Below are 20090 nucleotides of genomic sequence, written 5' to 3'. Positions count from 1 at the left end.
TAAGAATGCAAGCTTCCGTTTCTCTTGCATTTCTCTTAGGAACAGAACTGCTGTGTCTTATGATAAGTATGTTTAGCTTTGTAGGAAACTGCCAAACTATTTTCCAAAGCAGCTGTATTATTTTGCATTTCCAGCAACAATGTACCAGAGTTCCAGTTGTTCTGATTTTTCATCACCACTCAGTGCTGTCAGACACCTTAAGGGAGTGAAGTGACATCTCAATGTAGTTTTAACTTGCATTTCCCTAATGACTGATGATGTTGAGCACCTTCTCATCTTTTGTTTGACCATTTATATATTTTCATTGGGGAAGTGTCTTTTCAAATATTTTGCTCATTTTTTAAAAAATAGTCTGTTTGCTCGCCAGAGTTTCTTAAAAATAGCTTTACTGAGGTATAATTCACCTAAATAACTGCCCATATTTAAGGGTATAAATTGGTAAGTTTTGAAATATGTATACAAATGAAACAATCACTACCGTCAAAATAGTGAAAATACCCATCACTCTATTACTTCATGCTTTCTTGCTTCAACTCCATGACCCCACCTCTGCCCCTTAACCACTGGCATCCCCAACCAACCACTGATATGCTTTCTAAATTTCAAGAACTCTTCTTTTTGTTATTTTCGTGGCTGCTTTTGTTGATAATATGTATCTTTAATCACAGCCTACCTTCAAGTGGTATCCTACTACATAGTAGATGAGCTTTTTGATAGTGTACTTCTATTTCTTCTCTCCCTCGACATTATGCTATAACCACAAGTTTTACCTGTATGATGGGTTATAAACTCCACAATATAACGTTATGATTTTTGTTTAAAAATCAATTATATTTTATTTATACCCCTTTGAATTTTTAGTGGGTTTTAAATATTCACCTTTAATTAGTAACTGTCTACCTTCAAATATTCTATTACTTCCCGTGTAGTAAAAGAAACTTACAACTGTATACTCCAAATGCTTCTTGTTCCTATCTTCTGTTCTAATTTTTCATCTCTCATATTTTTGATTTGATGTGTCTTATCATTTTTGGAAAATTCTTGGCCATTGTATGTTCAAATATGTCGTCTAATTTTTTCTTTCTTCTCTAGGATTCAATAATACAAACTTTAGACTGGTCATTCTTGGATACTCTTTCTGTTCTGTTTTGATTTCACTCCTTTTTGTTTGTGTGCTTTGAGTTATGAAATTTCTATTGTCCTATTGTATTTTTTTTTTAATGTTTATTTATTTTGATAGGGAGAGCGTGTGCATGGGTGGGGGAGGGGCAGAGAGTGAGGGAGAGGGAGAATCCCAAACAGATTCCACACTACGAGGCCAGAGCCCAATGCGAGGCCCCATCTCACAAAACGTGAGATTATTGATATAAATAACTGCACACCTTTATGGGTATAATTGGTAAGTTTTGAAATATGTATACAAATGAAACTATCACTGCAAAATAGCGAACATATCCATCCCTCTACTACTTCATGATTTTTTGCCTGAACTCCATGCCCTGAACTAAAATCCAGAGTTAGCTGCTTAAATGACTGAGCCACCCAGGCACCCCTCTATTATCCTCTTTTCAAGTTTACTGATTCTTTCCTTAGTTGTGTTGAGTCTACTTATGATCCTGTCAAAGGTATTCATCTTGTTACCATGCTTTTTATTTCTAGTATTTCATATATTTTTCCATCTATTGGCTAAAATTCTCCTAATACGTTTTGTCCATCTTTTAAACTAGACCTACTGACATATTAAGAGCACTTATTTTTAATTCCCTTTCTGATAGTTTTGATATCTGCTTCATCTTGGGTCTGGTTATGCTTATTCCTTAGTCTCTTAACAGGAGATTTTTTTCTTCTAAATGTTCACATTTATGTACAACAATAAAGACTGAAGTAAACAGAAGTTATGTCCAGAAATGGGCAAGGTTTTTCTACTAGGTCATAAATGTTGGAGTGTGTATCCAAGTAGTCAGGAGTAAGCGTTTTGTATTTGTGTGTTGTTGCTATGATCACCCTCTGTGCACAACCCATTGCAAATCTTTCTAGAATTACCTTATGTATATGGTATGGCTGGGTTACTGGAGAGTTTTCATAACATCTCTTCTCCATCTTCTGCTCTTGTCCTTCTTTGTGCCTAACAGGCAGTTTTGTCTCCATTTTCTTGGCTTTCTTACAATGGAAAACTGAGTGCTTCCAACTCAGTGTTTCTTGGCCCAGAGGTCAGAGCAAAAGTGATTCTGTGCATCCTAGCCCAGCTTTAGTTTTAGGCATGCCATCTGTGTTTGGATCTCAGTGGGGAGCTTTCTCAGTGACCCTGCTTCTTCTCCATATGGCAGCCAAATTTTGCCATGGTGGGTGTTATGTGTGAGAATTTCCAGCCTCTCCCCAGCAATCGGGGATCACTCATGGTCTGGGTTTTCTCTCCCTTCTCCAGGAATATAGGAATTTTTCTATGCATCTGTGCCCTAAAAGCAAGAGGTGGGTTTTTTTTTCTTTTTTTCTTTTTCTTTTTTTTTTTTAAAGCAGTCTCCATTCCCAGTGCATGGCCCAACATGAATCTTGAACTCACGACCCTGAGATCAAGACCTGAGCTGAGATCAAGAGTCAGACAGATGCTTAACCAAATGAGCCACCCAGGTTTCCCTGGAAGCACCAGGCTTTCTGCCCTTTGCCCATTGGACTAAGAGTTTTATTCCACAGGGGAGAAGGCTCTGGTGGGGCTTTGGGATTTTTCCATAGCAGTGCCTATACTACTGAGGAAGGATTTCTCTGGTCTCTTGTCCTGCCCAGTCTTTTTCCTTGGTGAGCTGTGAATGTTGGTAGAAAAGAACCTGCAAGAGGAATCCCCTTGAGTCAGCAGTTCTTAGGGATTTTATGTGCTCTTGCTACTTTACAGTGAGCCCTTAAAATTTGTTAAAAATTTTAGATGAAATCTTACTTACATGGTGCTCAGCATCTCTTCCCCACATATTCTCTTAGAACTGAGCCAGAGATCACTTCCTTTCTCTTTGGAGGGGCCTGTCTCTTCTTATATTTCAGGTTACTTGGTTGCTTTGTGATGTTAGCTCTCTGCTGGATACAAGAAAAGTGATTATTTTTTGGCTTATATGGCTTTGTTATTATTGCTGGGTGTGAACGACACTTTCAAAACCCTCTTAATACACTCCCATAGATATATGACTTTAAAATATTAATAAAATATTTTGTGTTTGGGATACACTTGATATATTTTTCCTTTTCCTTTAGAAATAAAATATTTGATATGCATAGATAGTCCCTGGTTTTATCCTCTGAGCTGCTCTGAAGCTTCTTTTTGAAAAAAAAAAAAAAAAGGCTATGACATTCTAAAATATTTACTGTATGCATGATTTGGAAATGAGGAGACTTTTACTAGCCTGTATTCAACTAGCTATGGCAAGCTGGAAACATCTGGGAAATTACTAGAAGAGTAATTTATAGGCACAGAAACAATAGACTTTTGAGCCTACTAGTATTTTTTGCCTGCAAAAGTCTGAGCATTGTAATCCTGCTTTAAAATATAATACAAATTGTGTCTTTGTGAATGCAGTGGCAATGTTTTATACACACACACACACACACACACACACACATATATATCTTAAGCTACCCTTGAAAACAAAGATGTTTACCAATGACTTTAGTGAGGTAAATCCTATGTAAATAGTTCAAGAAATAAAATTACTATGATGAATGACTTACACTTAAGAAGTAGCCATGGTAGATATGCTATATATTAACTTTTTAGTAAGTGGGATTGCTCTGAACAGTTTAAATTTGTTAGTCCTCTGATGGTGATGTGCTTGGAAAACGATTTTCTCTAATATTAGCAATTTATTCTGTTACATTATATAAGAAGTATTTTTATTATTTTTAACTACAGTAGGCCAACAGGATATTGTATAAATTATTTAATAAGATTATCTGGCAGATCTTTAGCATAATATGACCAATGTACATTTATCCTCCCTTTGCAGAAAAATAATGGGTTGATTAGTTTTGACAGTTTGACTTCTCATGTGAAGTTTTGAAGATGAAGCATTACATACATTATTTTAATCCTTTTCTAGAAGTTTATCATTGATGTAGAATAATACAATATGATGCAAATCACAGGGGAAATAAGATATGAGTTAATATAAATACATGTGTGATGGAAATATTAACTTCCAGGAATTGAAAGTGTATTCTTATTGGCATGAGAACACTTCATTTTTCCATTTTGTGGCTTTTAAACCATGAGGAACTCATAGTAAGGGAATTACCAGTTTAAAAATTGGTTTGTAAAAAATAAAAAATAAAAATTGGTTTGTAGATTTTATTAATCTTGCTCTTTTTGAGGCTGCCATTAATTATTGTTAAATATTTGAATAAATTGTATTTATCATAAATTAGACTCAAGGCCTAATTATGCATTCCCATGAAGGATGCAATTAAAAATGTGAAAGGAAACAAAAACAACAGCTTAATAAAATCAGCAGAACTAATTTGCATTTCTGAGTGGATAAATAGACATTAGAAAAGGAAAAATTTTCTTTGTGATCAGATCAAAGTGAAAAAAATCAAAATTCCCTTTACAAGTGCAAAAAAATATAATTTTCACTTAGGGCATTTCTGCAGAATTCAGAGTCTATATATCAGAAATGTGTCTATAGCCACAATTCTTCTCTGGGAGTGGGACTGTGATATGATTCAATGGGCAAAATATTTATAGAATAACAAAAATGAAGTTGTCTCCTGTGTATCAAATGTCAGCAGTATCCCCTATCCCCTAATCATTGTGATACCAAAAACAAGCAAACAAACAAAAAAACCATTCCACAAATTTGCAACGTACCCCTTGGAAGCAATACTGCTTGCTGAGATCCATAGGCTTACCGTCACGAGGCCAAAGAACTGGCAGTGGCCAATATCTTCACATTTTTGAACTTGAAAAATAGATATACTAGTAGTGACTGACTTAGCAGAACTTGGAAAGCTGACCTGAAGCTGACAGGCAGGAAAACTGATAAATCATTATATAAACAATAAATATAAAGACACAAGAATTTGTGACCATATGTCAAGGTAGGGCTGAAAGCAAGATGATACACACATCTGTTTTAAGACTGGAGGCACTGACTGAAAAACATTAAGTGAGTATCTCCACCTGAACAAGACATCTCATTTCTAACTCTTGATTGCATTTGGTTTCCAAAATCCTAGCAGCCGGTACTGTACCCTCTGGTCAATGACTTACAGGATTCTTCTTAGGGACTCTCAATAGCCTACAAAGAGCTAAAGCTAATGGGGTTTACCTGATAAAGCAAATCAGTCAGATGATGATTCAGTAAAACTCTGCTTCAGTCTTACAAGCAAACCCTGTTCTGAAGCTCAGATCTTCAAATCAATTTATACAGCCCCATGCTTCGGGATGAGTGTGAAACCAAGCACCACGAGACATTTGAGGAAAGCCTTCCATGCCAAAGCTGGAGACTCAAATAAACAAACTAAAAAAGCAACCTGGGGTGGAGGGGGGGAAGAGAATTAAATTGGGGTAAGAAGACTCTAAAGAATGATCACTCGTATCCCTTACAAAATAAAATACTTCATTCCTCAAGTACATAACAGGTTGCTATAGAAAGGAAGACCAGAGACAAAAAGAGTTAATGAAAAGTAATAAAGTAAGAAGATAAGTTAAAAGTTAGAAGTTAAAAAGTTTTTTAGGAAGAGGGAAGATGGCGGCATAGGAGGATGCTGGGCTCACCGCTTCCTGCTGACCACTTAGATTCCACCCACATCTGCCTAAATAACCCAGAAAACCACCACAAGGCTAACAGAATGGACTCTCCAGAGCCAAGCATAGACAAGAGGCCCACGGAAGAGGGTAGGAAGGGCGGAGAGGCGGTGCGCGCTACACGGACTGGTGGGAGGGAGCCAGGGTGTTGGAGGGGCAGCCTGCCCGGCAAGGCAGAGCCCCCGAGTCTGGCTTGCAAAAGTGGAGGGGCTGGTTGGAGTGAGTTCTGACAGCCAGCGGGATTTAACATCTGGAATATTATAAGTCAACAGCTCTGCTCAGAGAGCAGGGGGGCTAGAGGACAATGGAAGGGAGAGGTGTTGAGCCCTGGAGGACAGAGCTCAGCTCAGCGGGGAACAAAGGCGCTGGGAAGCGCCATCTCCCTCGCTCATCCCCCAGCCAAAATCCCAAAGGGACCCATTTCCCTTCACAGAACTTGCTTGCACAACGCAAAGCTGTGCTTCTGTGGATCCATCCCTGTGACGGGTCTGCCTCCCCCCTGGTGCCAGTGCCGCAGGGCCCCTCCTGAAGCAGACCACCAAAGGCAAAGCGAACTGAGTCTGCCCCTCCCGCCCCTATGCACCTTGCAGATCCACCCCGGCAAATATGCCAGATCTCATTGAAGCGGCACCACAAGCCCGGCAGTGTGCAAGTAGCCCAGACAGGGGCCACACCACTCCACAGTGAGTCCTGCCCCTGGGAGAGGGGAAGATAAGACACACACCAGTCTGACTGTGGCCCCAGCGGTGGGCTGGGGGCAGACATCCGGTCTGACTGCGGCCGTGCCCACCAACCCAAGTTACTCCAGACAGCACAAAGGAAGAGCCCTGCAGTTCTGCGCCACTCCAGGGACTATCCAAAATGACAAAACGGAAGAATTGTCCTCAAAAGAAACTCCAAGAAGTAGTGACAGCTAATAAATTGATCAAAAATGATTTAAGCAATATAACAGAAAATGAATTTAAAATAATAGTCATAAAATTAATCACTGGGCTTAAAAAAGTATACAGAACAGAGAATCTATTGCTACAGTGATCAAGGGACTAAGAAACAGAGAAGGAGCTAAAAAATGCTGTAAATGAGCTGCAAAATAAAATGGAGGCGATCAAAGCTCAGATTGATGAGGCAGAGGAGAGAATAGGTGAATTAGAAGATAAAATTATGGAAAAAGAGGAAGCTGAGAAAAAGAGAGATAAAAAAAATCCAGGAGTATGAGGGGAGAATTAGAGAACTAAGTGACACAATTAAATGTAATAATATATGCATAATTGGGATTCCAGAGGAGGAAGAGAGAGAGAAAGGTGCTGAAGTTGTACTTGAAGAAATCATAGCTGAGAACTTCCCTGATCTGGGGAAGGAAAAAGGCATTGAAATCCAAGAGGCACAGAGAACTTCCTTCAGACGTAACTTGAATCAATCTGCACGACATATCATAGTGAAGCAAAGTACAAGGATAAAGAGAAAATTCTGAAAGCAGCTAGGGATAAACATGATATAACATATAAAGGGAGACCGATAAGACTGGTGACAGATCTCTCTACTGAAACTTGGCAGGCCAGAAAGGAATGGCAGGAAATCTTCAATATGATGAACAGAAAAAAATATGCAGCCGAGAATCCTTTATCCAGAAAGTCTGTCATTTAGAATAGAAGGAGAGATAAAGGTCTTCCCAAACAAACAAAAACTGAAGGAATTCATCACCACTAAACCAGCCCTACAAGAGATCCTAAGGGGGATCCTGTGAGACAAAGTACCAGAGACATCACTACAAGCATGAAACCTACAGACATCACAATGACTCTAAACCCATATCTTTCTATAATAACACTGAATGTAAATGAACTAAATGCTCCAACAAAAATACATAGGGTATCAGAATGGGTAAAAAACCAAGACCCATCTATTTGCTGTCTACAAGAGACTCATTTTAGACCTGAGGACACCTTCAGATTGAAAGTGAGGGGATGGAGAGCTATCTATCATGCTACTGGAAGTCAAAAGAAAGCTGGAGTAGCCATACCTGTATCAGACAAACTAGACTTTAAATTAAAGGCTGTAACAAGAGATGAAGAAGAGCATTTTATAATAATTACAGGGTCTATCCATCAGGAAGAGCTAACAATTATAAATGTCTATGCGCCCAATACGGGAGCCCGCAAATATATAAAACAATCACAAACATAAGCAACCTTATTGATAAGAATGTGGTAATTGCAGGGGACTTCAATACTCCACTTACAACATTGGATAGATCATCTAGACACAGGATCAATAAAGAAACAAGGGCCCTGAATGATACATTGGATCAGATGGACTTGACAGATATATTTAGAACTCTGCATCCCAAAGCAACAGAATATACTTTCTTCTCGAGTGCACATGGAACCTTCTCCAAGATAGATCACCTATCTGGGTCACAAAACAGCCCTTCATAAGTATACAAGAATTGAGATCACACCATGCATACTTTCGGACCACAATGGTACGAAGCTTGAAATCAACCACAGGAAAAAGTCTGGAAAACCTCCAAAAGCATGGAGGTTAAATAACACCCTACTAAAGAATGAATGGGTCAACCAGGCAATTAGAGAAGAAATTAATAAATATATGGAAACAAATGAAAATGAAAATACAACAATCCAAACGCTTTGGGACGCAGCGAAGGCAGTCCTGAGAGGAAAATACATTGCAATCCAGGCCTATCTCAAGAAACAAGAAAAATCCCAAATACAAAATCTAACAGCACCTAAAGGAAACAGAAGCAGAACAGCAAAGACACCCCAAACCCAGCAGAAGAAGAGAAATAATAAAGATCAGAGCAGAAATAAACAATATAGAATCTAAAAAAACTATAGAGCACATCAATGAAACCAAGAGCTGGTTTTTTGAAAAAATAAACAAAATTGATAAACCTCTAGCCAGGCTTCTCAAAAAGGAAAGGGAGATGACCCAAATAGATAAAATCATGAATGAAAATGGAATTATTACAACCAATCCCTCAGAAATATAAGCAATTATCAGGGAACACTATGCAAAATTATATGCCAACAAACTGGACAACCTGGAAGAAATGGACAAATTCCTAAACACCCACACACTTCCCAAACTCAAACAGGAAGAAATAGAAAGCTTGAAAAGACCCATAACCAGCAAAGGAATTGAGTCACTTATCAAAAATCTCCCAACAAATAAGAGTTTCATCCAGGACCAGATGGCTTCCCAGGGGTATTCTACCAGACATTTAAAGCAAAGATAACACCTATCCTTCTCAAGCTATTTCAAAAAATAGAAAGGGAAGGAAAACTTCCAGACTCATTCTATGAAGCCAGCATTACTTTGATTCCCAAACCAGACAGAGACCCAGTAAAAAAAAAACTACAGGCCAATATCCCTGATGAATATGGATGCAAAAATTCTCAAGAAGATACTAGCAAATCGAATTCAACAGCATATAAAAAGAATTATTCACCATGATCAAGTGGGATTCATTCCTGGGCTGCAGGGCTGGTTCAACATTCGCAAATCAATCAATATGATACATCACATTAACAAAAGAAAAGATAAGAACCATATGATCCTGTCAATAGATGCAGAAAAAGCATTTGACAAAATTCAGTATCCTTTCTTAATAAAAACCCTCGAGAAAGTCAGGATAGAAGGAACATACTTAAACATCATAAAAGCCATTTATGAAAAGCTCACAGCGAATATCATCCTCAATGGGGAAAAACTGAGCGCTTTCTCCCTGAGATCAGGAACATGACAGGGATGTCTACTCTTACCGCTGTTGTTTCACATAGTGTTGGAAGAGCTAGCATCAGCAGTAAGACAACAAAAGGAAATCAAAGGCATCAAAATTGGCAAAGATGAAGTTAAGCTTTCACTTTTTGCAGATGACATGATATTATACATGGAAAATCCTATAGACTCCACCAAAAGTCTGCTAGAACTGATACATGAACTCAGCAAAGTCGCAGGATACAAAATCAATGTGCAGAAATCAGTTGCATTCTTATACACTAACAATGAAGCAACAGAAAGACAAATAATGAAACTGATCCCATTCACAATTGCACCAAGAAGCATAAAATGCCTAGGAATAAACCTAACCAAAGATGTAAAAGATCTGTATATTGAAACCTATAGAAAGCTTATGAAGGAAATTGAAAAAGATATAAAGAAATGGAAAACCATTCCGTGCTCATGGATTGGAAGAATAAATATTGTCAAAATGTCAACACTACCCAGAGCAATCTACACATTCAATGCAATCCCAATCAAAATTGCACCAGCATTCTTCTGGAAGCTAGAACAAGCAATCCTAAAATTTGTATGGAACCACAAAAGGCCCCGAATAGCCAAAGTAATTTTGAAGAAGACCAAAGCAGGAGGCATCACAATCCCAGACTTTAGCCTCTACTACAAAGCTGTAATCATCAAGACAGCATGATATTGGCACAAAAACAGACACATAGACCAATGGAATAGAATAGAAACCCCAGAACTAGACCCAAAAAAGTATGGCCAACTAATCTTTGACAAAGCAGAAAAGAATATCCAATGGAAAAAAGACAGTCTCTTTAACAAATGGTGCTGGGAGAACTGGACAGCAATATGCAAAAGGATGAAACTAGACCACTTTCTTACACCATTCACAAAAACAAACTCAAAATGGATAAAGGACCTGAATATGAGACAGGAAACCATCAAAACCCTAGAGGAGAAAGCAGGAAAAAACCTCTCTGACCTCAGCTGCAGTAATTTCTTATTTGACACATCCCCAAAGGCAAGGGAATTAAAAGCAAAAATGAACTGTTGGGACCTCATGAAGATAAAAATCTTCTGCACAGCAAAGGAAACAATCAACAAAACTAAAAGGCAACCAACAGAATGGGAAAAGATATTTGAAAATGACATATCAGACAAAGGGCTAGTATCCAAAATCTATAAAGAGCTGACCAAACTCCACACCTGAAAAACAAATAATCCAGTGAAGAAATGGGCAGAAAACATGAATAGACATTTCTCTAAAGAAGACATCCAGATGGCCAACAGGCACATGAAAAGATGCTCAACGTCGGTCCTCATCAGGGAAATACAAATCAAAACCACACTCAGAATTCACCTTACGCCAGTCAGAGTGGCTAAAATGAACAAATTAGGAGACTATAGATGCTGGCGAGGATGTGGAGAAACCTCAAAAAATTAAAAATAGACCTACCCTATGACCCAGCAATAGCACTGCTGGGTATTTACCCAAGGGATACAGGAGTGCTGATGCATAGGGGCACTTGTACCCTAATGTTTATAGCAGCACTTTCAACAATAGCCAAATTATGGAAAGAGCCTAAATGTCCATCAACTGACGAATGTTTAAAGAAATTGTGGTTTATATACACAATGGAATACTACGTGGCAATGAGAAAGAATGAAGTATGGCCTTTTGTAGCAAAGTGGATGGAACTGGAGAGTGTGATGCTAAGTGAAATAAGTCATACAGAGAAAGACAGATACCATATGTTTTCACTCTTATGTGGATCCTGAGAAACTTAACAGAAGTTCATGGGGAGGGGAAGAAAAAAAAAAGAGGTTAGAGAGGGAGAGAGCCAAAGCATAAGAGACTCTTAAAAACTGAGAACAAACTGAGGGTTTATGGGGGGTGGGTGATGGGCATTGAGGAGGGTACCTTTTGGGATGAGCACTGGTGTTGTATGGAAACCAATTTGACAATAAATTTCATTAAAAAAAAAGTTAGAAGATAAAGTGAAGAAGTCACCAAAAAAGAGACCTAAAATGCAAAGGGAAAAACAATCTCCCTGAAAAGATGAGAGACTTCCATCTCTTCAGAAGTTTCAGGAAGTAAGAAAGAAATGGAGAAACGAAAACAATCCAGTAAACCGTTCAAGAAGACTAGCCTGGGAGCACTGGGGTGGCTTAGCCAGTTAAGTGTCCAACTCTTGGGTTTGGCTCAGGTCATGATCTCACGGTTCGTGAGTTCAAACCCTGCATCGGACTCCGCGCTGACAGTGCAGAGCATGCTTAGGATTCTCTCCCTTTCCCTCTCTCTCTACCCCTTTCTCTCTCTCTCTTTCAATCTCTCTCTCAAAATAAATAAATAAACTTAAAAATAAAAAAGGAGACTAGCCTGAAAAGCCTTTCCTGGATTATTCTGTTGCTCTCCAGGGGAGAGCTGGGTGTCCATGGTTCCCTTTGGGCGCCTTTATTCCAGTGATGTTGCCAAGAACAAGTTAGAGGAAGTCAGTGCAACATCCAGTCCCCATTTACTGGAGAGTTTGACAAAGAGAAGATTGTCCCTTTGAAGCCTGAAGGACCAACCCAGAAGGTTTGCGGCCATTCTGATCTCCTCAGAATCAAGCTCGGTGTGTAACAACCTTCAGGAAACAGTAAATGGCTACTGACTTGAACTATTCCATGTTAATCCTACACTGTGTCTGCCTGAGAGTGGGTCTCAAGGGGTTGTTGTCTCTGCATAGTCCTTTCTGAGACTATATTGTAAACAGAAAGAGATTTAGATTTAACATACATTTTAGGCATGGTGATAGTATTTTTCTAAATAAAAAAAGAAATTCTTCTACTTGCGGATAATTTTGTTTTCTGAATTGTAAATTTATTGTATGAAAAGTTTTACAAAGGTATACAAATTAAGTGACATTTAATTTGTTAAAAAGAATAAAATTATACTGAATTGGATATGCTCCAGAAATTGTAGGGTACCTGCAGTAGCCTTAGGTTACAAATGCAAATACATTTCATTATAATTTTGTTCTACAATCAGTGCAGCGTACATAAATAAACCGAGTAAAGCTAGATTGTGTGATAAATATCACTTTCAATCAGTGGCACCTGAGGTCCTGTATCCTTTTGGAATCTTTTAGATGGTTGAACTTTTTAGAGATGGCTTCATCGTTTGGCATCCGCCTGTGAAGATTTAGGTCTTAAGTATAAACTTCCATAACATTGGGCAAGGACAGTCTACACAGTCTCTTTCAGACACACTGAGAAAGGACCATTTGTAATCATGAATAATGGGGAAAATGATTTCTTTTGGGGGAAATCTGAAAATTGAATACTTGTAAGACTATTGCTCAGAATAAAAGGTTTTCATTTTCTAATCTAATTACAAAAATATGAATAAATTGGATAACTACAAGGCCACAATCTGTCAATTTAGAGCACTCTGACAGGACTGTATCTCAACTTGGTTTCTGACTTTCCTTTTTCTATTTGAATGTATACATCACAATTAATCAGCCTGGGTCTTTCCCCACATTTATTTATTTATTTTTTTAATATTTAAAATATTTTGTTAACGTTTATTTATTTTTGAGAAGAGAGAGACAGAGCATGAGTGGGGGAGGAGAGAGAAAGAGGGAGACACAGAATCCAAAACGGGTTCAAGGCTCCGAGCTGTCAGCACAGAGCCCGACGCGGGGCTCGAACTCACGGGCCACGAGATCATGACCTGAGCTGAAGCCTGATGCTTAACCGACTGAGCCACCCAGGTGCCCCTCCCCACATTTATTTCATGTGGCAGTGTTTATTTGCTTTCTTGGATGTGAACTAGACTTGGGAAGTTGAATCCAGTTTGAGCTATGGAGCCAAGCAGACCATATCTGCCTTGATTTTTGAGATTGTAACTTTTGCCATTTCAGATGATTCTGTAGCTCAGAACACTCGGCAATTTTTCATTCATATGGCATCTTGGAGCTTTGGAAAGGAATCAAATGTTAGTATTTTCCCAATGAAATAGGATTTACTCCATTTTTCCTGTTCTACTTGTAGGTATAACTATAGTTGATTAGGCATGCCAATGCTGTTGTGAATGCAGAATTAGGTACCCATTTTTTCAGCAAAAATTTGAGTTTCTGATTGCCATCCAGGTAGCTTTAAGTTTCTTAAAGTGACCCAGACTTCTGGCCTATCATCTCTTCCAAATCTCTCTACTTGTGTTTCCTGGCTTACCCTTTCATTTTAGATTCATTCTCTGTTTCTTTGGTGCTTGGGGAATCCTCCAACAATGGTAGCACCAACTGCTGAAGAGTGAAATGTTCAGTTTAACCATGGGATTTTATTTTGTTTAATACCAAATTACGTACTGAAGATGGTGTGGTAAGTGAAATGTAGTAAGGGTAGAAGAAACTACTATCTTCGCTAATAAACACAACTCATATTTAGGGGCGCCTGGGTGGCTCAGTCATTAAAGTGTCAGACTTCAGCTCAGGTCATGATCTCGTGGTTCATGAGTTCTAGCCCTGCATCAGGCTCTGTGCTGACAGCTCAGAGCCTGAAGCCTGCTTCAGATTCTGTCTCCCTCTCTCCCTGCCCCTCTTCCACTCGTGCTCTGTCTCTCTGTCTCTGTCAAAAATAAAAACATTAAAAAAATTTTTAAACACAACTCGTATTTAAAATTACTTTTAAAACACATGCTTTTCTGCAATCTTATACTGGCTTGCATTCTCTGAAGAGAATCTAATCATCCAATATGATGTATTTCCCTGATTTCTGTGGTAAATAAATACATTTTATTTAAAATGCTACCTAATGTTTCTTATCCACTTAAAATGCCATTTTTTCCCTTTATTTCTCCTCCTGAACTATTTTAAGACCTTACTATATGTAAACAACTAACTGGCACAATTTTTATCCTTGAGGAACTTACAAGGGAGTGTGGGAAAGAGAGATGAATGAAAATAACTACATGACAATACAAATTGCTAACATTTATGGAGATCTTACTATGTCCTGGACATTATATGAGGATCGCAGGGAATTTCATTTAATTCTCTGAATAACATTGCAAGCTAGGTTAATGTTGCTTTCACTATAACAGATGAGGAAATAGGTCCAGAGACTTTGGATTTTTGGCCTAGGTTGAAGAAACTACGTTTTCTGATTTCAAAGCGGAGGGATTTTTACACGATGACTCACAATCTCTCCAAAGACAGAAATGTGGACCCAAGATAATATATATCCTAAAAGTGATGCAGATCAAATGCACTGGGATGCAGAGAAGGGATATAGCAGGTGGGGAATGTGGGATCAGAATGGATTTGTGGAGTACCTTGGAATTAAACTGAGTCTTGAATGACATCAGGGTGTTGGGGTAGGGTATGTGGGGTGTGTGTGTGTGTGTGTGTGTGTGCGTCTGTGTTTGTGTGCATCTTGATTTATAATTAACCTTCCTTAAAAATGGAAACACATAATCAATGTGTGACTAACATTTCCAAAGAAAGTATTAACCACCAAATATTTCAGTGTAAAAACAATTCAGTATATTTCACAAACATTTTTTAAAAAGACTTGGAAAAGAGGTCCTTTGAGGTAATAATGAAAGATCTGAAGAGGGAGTCTTTACCTTGGTGAAAAAAGGTTAAGATTTGTTAACATGTCAAGTTTAAATTGTCATCGTAATGGGAAAAGACAGTCTACCTCTCTACTTTTAGCTCTGTACACGTTCAGTAATAAATTTAAAAATGCATACTGGAGCTCAGAAGTTGATGTTAGCAAAAATCAATTTCATTCACTTTATGCAATTTTTTGAAAAATCAAAAAATTTTGGAAAAAAGATCCAGTTTATTTAAGTCCATAAGGCTTCATAAAGATTGGGTTTACTGTTTTGCTTTTGGAGGAAGAAAAGGGAAAGTATCCGGTTATAAGATACATATATAAAATATAACATATATATATAGTGTTAATTATAATAATTATAACAGTATAATAATTTTAATAATAGAAAATTATATAACATAATTATAATATAATGTTAATTATAATAATATAAAATATACCTGAAAATTCATTTAATGATGTACTATAGAAAATAATAAAAAGGTTAATTTACTAACTAGGATATTTGCTTTAAGTAACTCATTAGTGTTGTTTAATGACTTAAAAAGATCAGTACAACACAAAAGTCAAAAAACAGTGAATGATTTATATGTAATTTGGAAGCTTATGAATAATAAGAACTTGAGTAATAACCAGCTGTATCTTTTGCCAGAAGAGTAACCTGTGGTAAATTTTTAGTGTTGTATATTACCAGTATACACGAAATATAATACAATAAAATAGTATAAAGAATTATATGTCCCCATCACCCAGTAATTGTTAACCTCGGTGCCAACCTTGTTTCATTTACCCCACCCCTTTCATTTTTATTTTTGATAGAATCTTTTACAAGAAATTTCAGACATCATGTTATTTCTCTCTAAATACTTAAACATCAGGTTATTTCTCTCTAAATGCTAACAACTGAGACCTTTTATGTAGTCATAATACCATTATATACTTAACAAAGTTAGTTAACTTTTTATCACCTAATACCTAGTCCATATACAAAATTTTCAACTGTTTTAAAAATGTCTTTTTTACAGTTGGTTCATTCAATGAGAGATTCAAACAAGGCCCAAGTAGCACAGTTTATTTGGTTTTGTCTTTTAGTCTATAACAGATCCTCCTCCCTTTTTAATGATATTTCTTTAGAAGAAATAAGGTTATTTGTCCTTTGGAATAGTCCATATTTTGGATGTGGCTGTTTAATCAAATAACTTTTTTTTTTAAATGTTCATTTATTTTTGAGAGAGAGAGAGAGAGAGAGAGAGAGAGAGAGAGAGACAGAGAGAGACCCCTAGTGGGGGAGGGGCACCGAGAGGGAGACAGAGAATCCAAAGTAGGCTCTGCATTGCATTATCAGTGCAAACCCTGATGTGGGGCTTGAACTCATGAATCATGAGATCATGACCTAGCTGAAGTGAGATGCTCAACCAACTGAGCCACCCAGGCACCCCTCAAATAACTTCTTTACCTTCTACTTTCCACAAATGGTAGTAATATGTTTAGTTTATATTCAGGATAAGATGACTCATTTTAAAATTTCTTAGAAATGGCTTGCAATTGTCAGTATGTTATAGAATTATTTAGTGTCTCAGGTAAGTGAGTCTATAATTTTTACATACAGTAAAAATGAGGTATGTTTTAATATATAATAAAGTGGACAGATCCCAAGTATTCAAATTGGATGAGTTTTGACAATTCTACACTCTCATTTACCCATTATCCAAAACAAGACGTAGCACATTTTTGCCACCCCAGAAGGTTCCTTTATGCCCTTACCCAGTCATCTTCCCTTCCAGAGGCAACCATTCTCTGATTTTATTCAGCACACATTAGTTTTGCCTGTTCTTGGATTTTATATAAATGGCTTCTTTTTCTCAAGAAAATATTTTTAGGACTCATCCATATTTTCGCATGAACCAGTAATTCTTACCTTTTTTTTTTTCTTTTCTGAATAGCATTCAGTTCTATAACTGTGCCTCAATTTTTTATCAATTCTGCTGAGGAACACCTGGATTGTGTACAGTTTTTGGCTACTATGAATGTAGCTTCTCTAAAAATTCTTTTCTTTCAGCCTCATTGAAGGATAATTAACAAATGAAATTGTAATATATTCAAAGTGTACAAATGTGATGATTTGATATACATTTATTTACATTGTGAAAGAATGTCCACTGTTGCATTAATTAGCACATTCATCACCTTATTCATTCATTCATTTATTCATTCATTCATTCATTCATTCATTGAGAACACTTAAGTTCTAGTCTCTTAGCTAATTTTAATTATACAATATAGTAAACATTCTTTTTGTGGGTATGTACTTTCATCTCTCTTGAGTTAAAACCAACGTATGATCTCTAAGATATCCTTCTGGAACTTGATAAAATTTTGCCTACTCTAAGATTGCAAAGATATTCTTCCGGAAAGTTTAAAGTTCTAGCTTTTATGTTTAGGTCGAAAATCCATTTTGAATTAATTTTGGGATATGATGTGAAGGGTCCAGGGTCTTTTTTCTTCCAGATACTTGTACAGTCTTTCCAGCACCATTTGTTGAAAAAATACTGCTTTCCCCAAAGAATCTTGTGCCTTTGTTGAAAAATCAATTCTTGTTTTCATGTAAATCTATTTATATCTCCTTCTAATAATAAACTGTCATGATTAGGTTAGGTTTAGAGCAAGTCTTGAATTCAGAAGGTGGAAATTCTTCAACTTAGTCTTTTCAAGGTTGTTTTAACTAATTTGCATTCCCAAATAAGTTTTAGAATCACTGTGTCAATTCCTTCAAAAAGTGTTGCTGGTACTATGTTACCCTTGTGGGACTATAGATCAATTTGGGGATAATGAATATTTAATAATATGAAGTCTCCCAATCAAGAATATAGTGTCTCTTTCCACTTATTAAGATCTTTAAATTTATTAGCAATGCTTTACAGTTTTTAAGACAGAAATAATACATATATTTGGATAAATTTATTCCAAGGAATTTGATTTTTATGCCTTTATAAATGGTGTATATTTTTTAAAATTTTGGTTTTCATTTTTTTTGGCTAGTATAGAGAAATAAAATTGCTTTTTATATTTCAACCTTATGTCTTGCAATGCATTAAATTTACTCATTAGTTCTAATAGGATCCCCCTCCCTGCCATGAATTTCTTAGGGTTTTCTATGTATTTAACCATATCATCTTGGGGGAAAAAGAATTGTTTTCTTTTTATTATCTTTCTAATATCTATGCCTTTTGTTTATTTTTCCTGTTTTATTGCACTGACTAGAACTTTCAGTAAGAACAATGTTAAAATAGTGAGAATAGACATTGGGGAGAAAGTGGTCAATCTATTGCCATTAAATTTGATGATAAGTATATGTTTTTAATAGATGTCCTTTATTATATTGAGAAAATTCTCTTATTTTTAGTTTTCTGAGAATTTCATCATAAATAAGCATTAAATTTTGTTAAATGCTTTTTATGCACCTAAATGATTTCCCATCTTATTATGTTAATGTGATAAATTCTATTGGTTTTTGAGTATTAAATCAACTTTGCATTCCTGGTATATATGCCATTAATTATGGAATATATCACCCATTTTATATATCACTGGGTTTGGTTTATTAATGTTTCGTTGAGGATTTTTATGTACATCCAAAAGTGATTTTTATCTGCAATTTTATTTCCTTAAAAATTTTTTTTTTGTAATTTCCTGGTCAAGTTTGTAATTTGAGCTATTATGGCCCCATAAAATGAGTTGGGAACTGTTTCTTTCCTTCTCCTCTATTTTATGAATAGTTTTGTGTAAGTTTGGTATTATTTCTTCTGAAATGTTTAGTAGAATTCGTCAGTTAGACCATATAGCCCTCAAATTTGTGTGTGTGTGTGTGTGTGTGTGTGTGGTATGTATAAAATTTTAATTCAGATTACTTCTCCTGTTTTATATAGGGCTTTTCAGATTTTCTATTTTTGTGTGTGTCAGTTTTCATAAGTTGTATTTCTCAATGTATTTCCATTTCATCAATATTCAAAATGTTGGCATATAATTGCTTAAGTATCCTCTTCTTTTTCTTTTAATGACTATAGACCATGTAGCACTATTGCCTCTTTCATTCTGGACACTAGCAATTTGCGTTTTTACTCTCTCTTTTTTTCTTGGCCAATCTTGCTAGGATTTTATAAAATGTATTAATCTCTTCAAAGAACTGACATTTAAGTTGTTTAGTTGGTGTGTTGTTTTATGTGTCCTATTTCATTAATTTCTGCTTTCTATTTTTTTTTAAATAGAGGGAAGAAAATAAAAGCAGAGATTAATGAAATAGAAAACATAAAACAACACTCCAACTAAACAACTTAAATGTTAGTTCAAATTAATTTGCTGTACTTTGCCCACCTTTCTGAAATAAAAGCGATCATTTATTTTAAAGATTTCTTCTTCTTTTTAACATTTCGTCTTTGATCAGGAGTTCAAATCAATAAATTTCTCCCAAGCACTGACTTAGCTGCATCTTACAAATTTTTATCTATTTTATTTTCATAATTATTCAGTTTGAAATACTTTAAATTTTTTTCTAGTGGTTTATTCTTTATCTCATGGGTTATTTAGACATGCGTACATTATTTTCCAAATAAGTTAAGATTTCCTACATATGATTTCTAATTTAATAATGTTGTAGTCAGAGAAATATTCTGTGTGATTTCATTTTCTTGACAGTTTTTAGATTTCTTTTATGACCCTGCATATGATATGTTTTAGTTATCTCATGTGCATTTCCAACAAATTAGTTTCTCAGAGTTGTTGGATGGAATGTTCTATAAATGTTAATTTGTTCAGTTTTGTTGGTCGTATTGTTCAGAATTTCTATATTTTTACTTACTTTTCAATGTAGTTGTTTCTATTGGCCTAGCAATTATTGATAGATGGGTGTTAAAATCTCTAATTATCATTGTGGATTTGT

At 36.2% G+C, this 20090-nt stretch overlaps 1 long non-coding RNA gene across 1 annotated transcript in view; it reads right to left on the bottom strand.

Moving 5' to 3' along the window:
- Nucleotides 1-2938: 2938 nt before the first annotated feature.
- Nucleotides 2939-20090, bottom strand: part of LOC131516782 (uncharacterized) — a 38531-nt gene continuing 21379 nt past the window's right edge. The window contains exon 4 of the long non-coding RNA XR_009264237.1: nucleotides 2939-3063. This is a non-coding gene — a long non-coding RNA (uncharacterized LOC131516782). The remainder of the gene's footprint in view (nucleotides 3064-20090) is intronic.

This window comes from Neofelis nebulosa, chromosome 7 (genome assembly GCF_028018385.1).
Source record: "Neofelis nebulosa isolate mNeoNeb1 chromosome 7, mNeoNeb1.pri, whole genome shotgun sequence".
Taxonomy (NCBI): Eukaryota; Metazoa; Chordata; class Mammalia; order Carnivora; family Felidae; genus Neofelis; species Neofelis nebulosa.
Note: the sequence above shows the minus strand (reverse complement) of the source record. Positions and strands in the feature narration are given on the sequence as shown.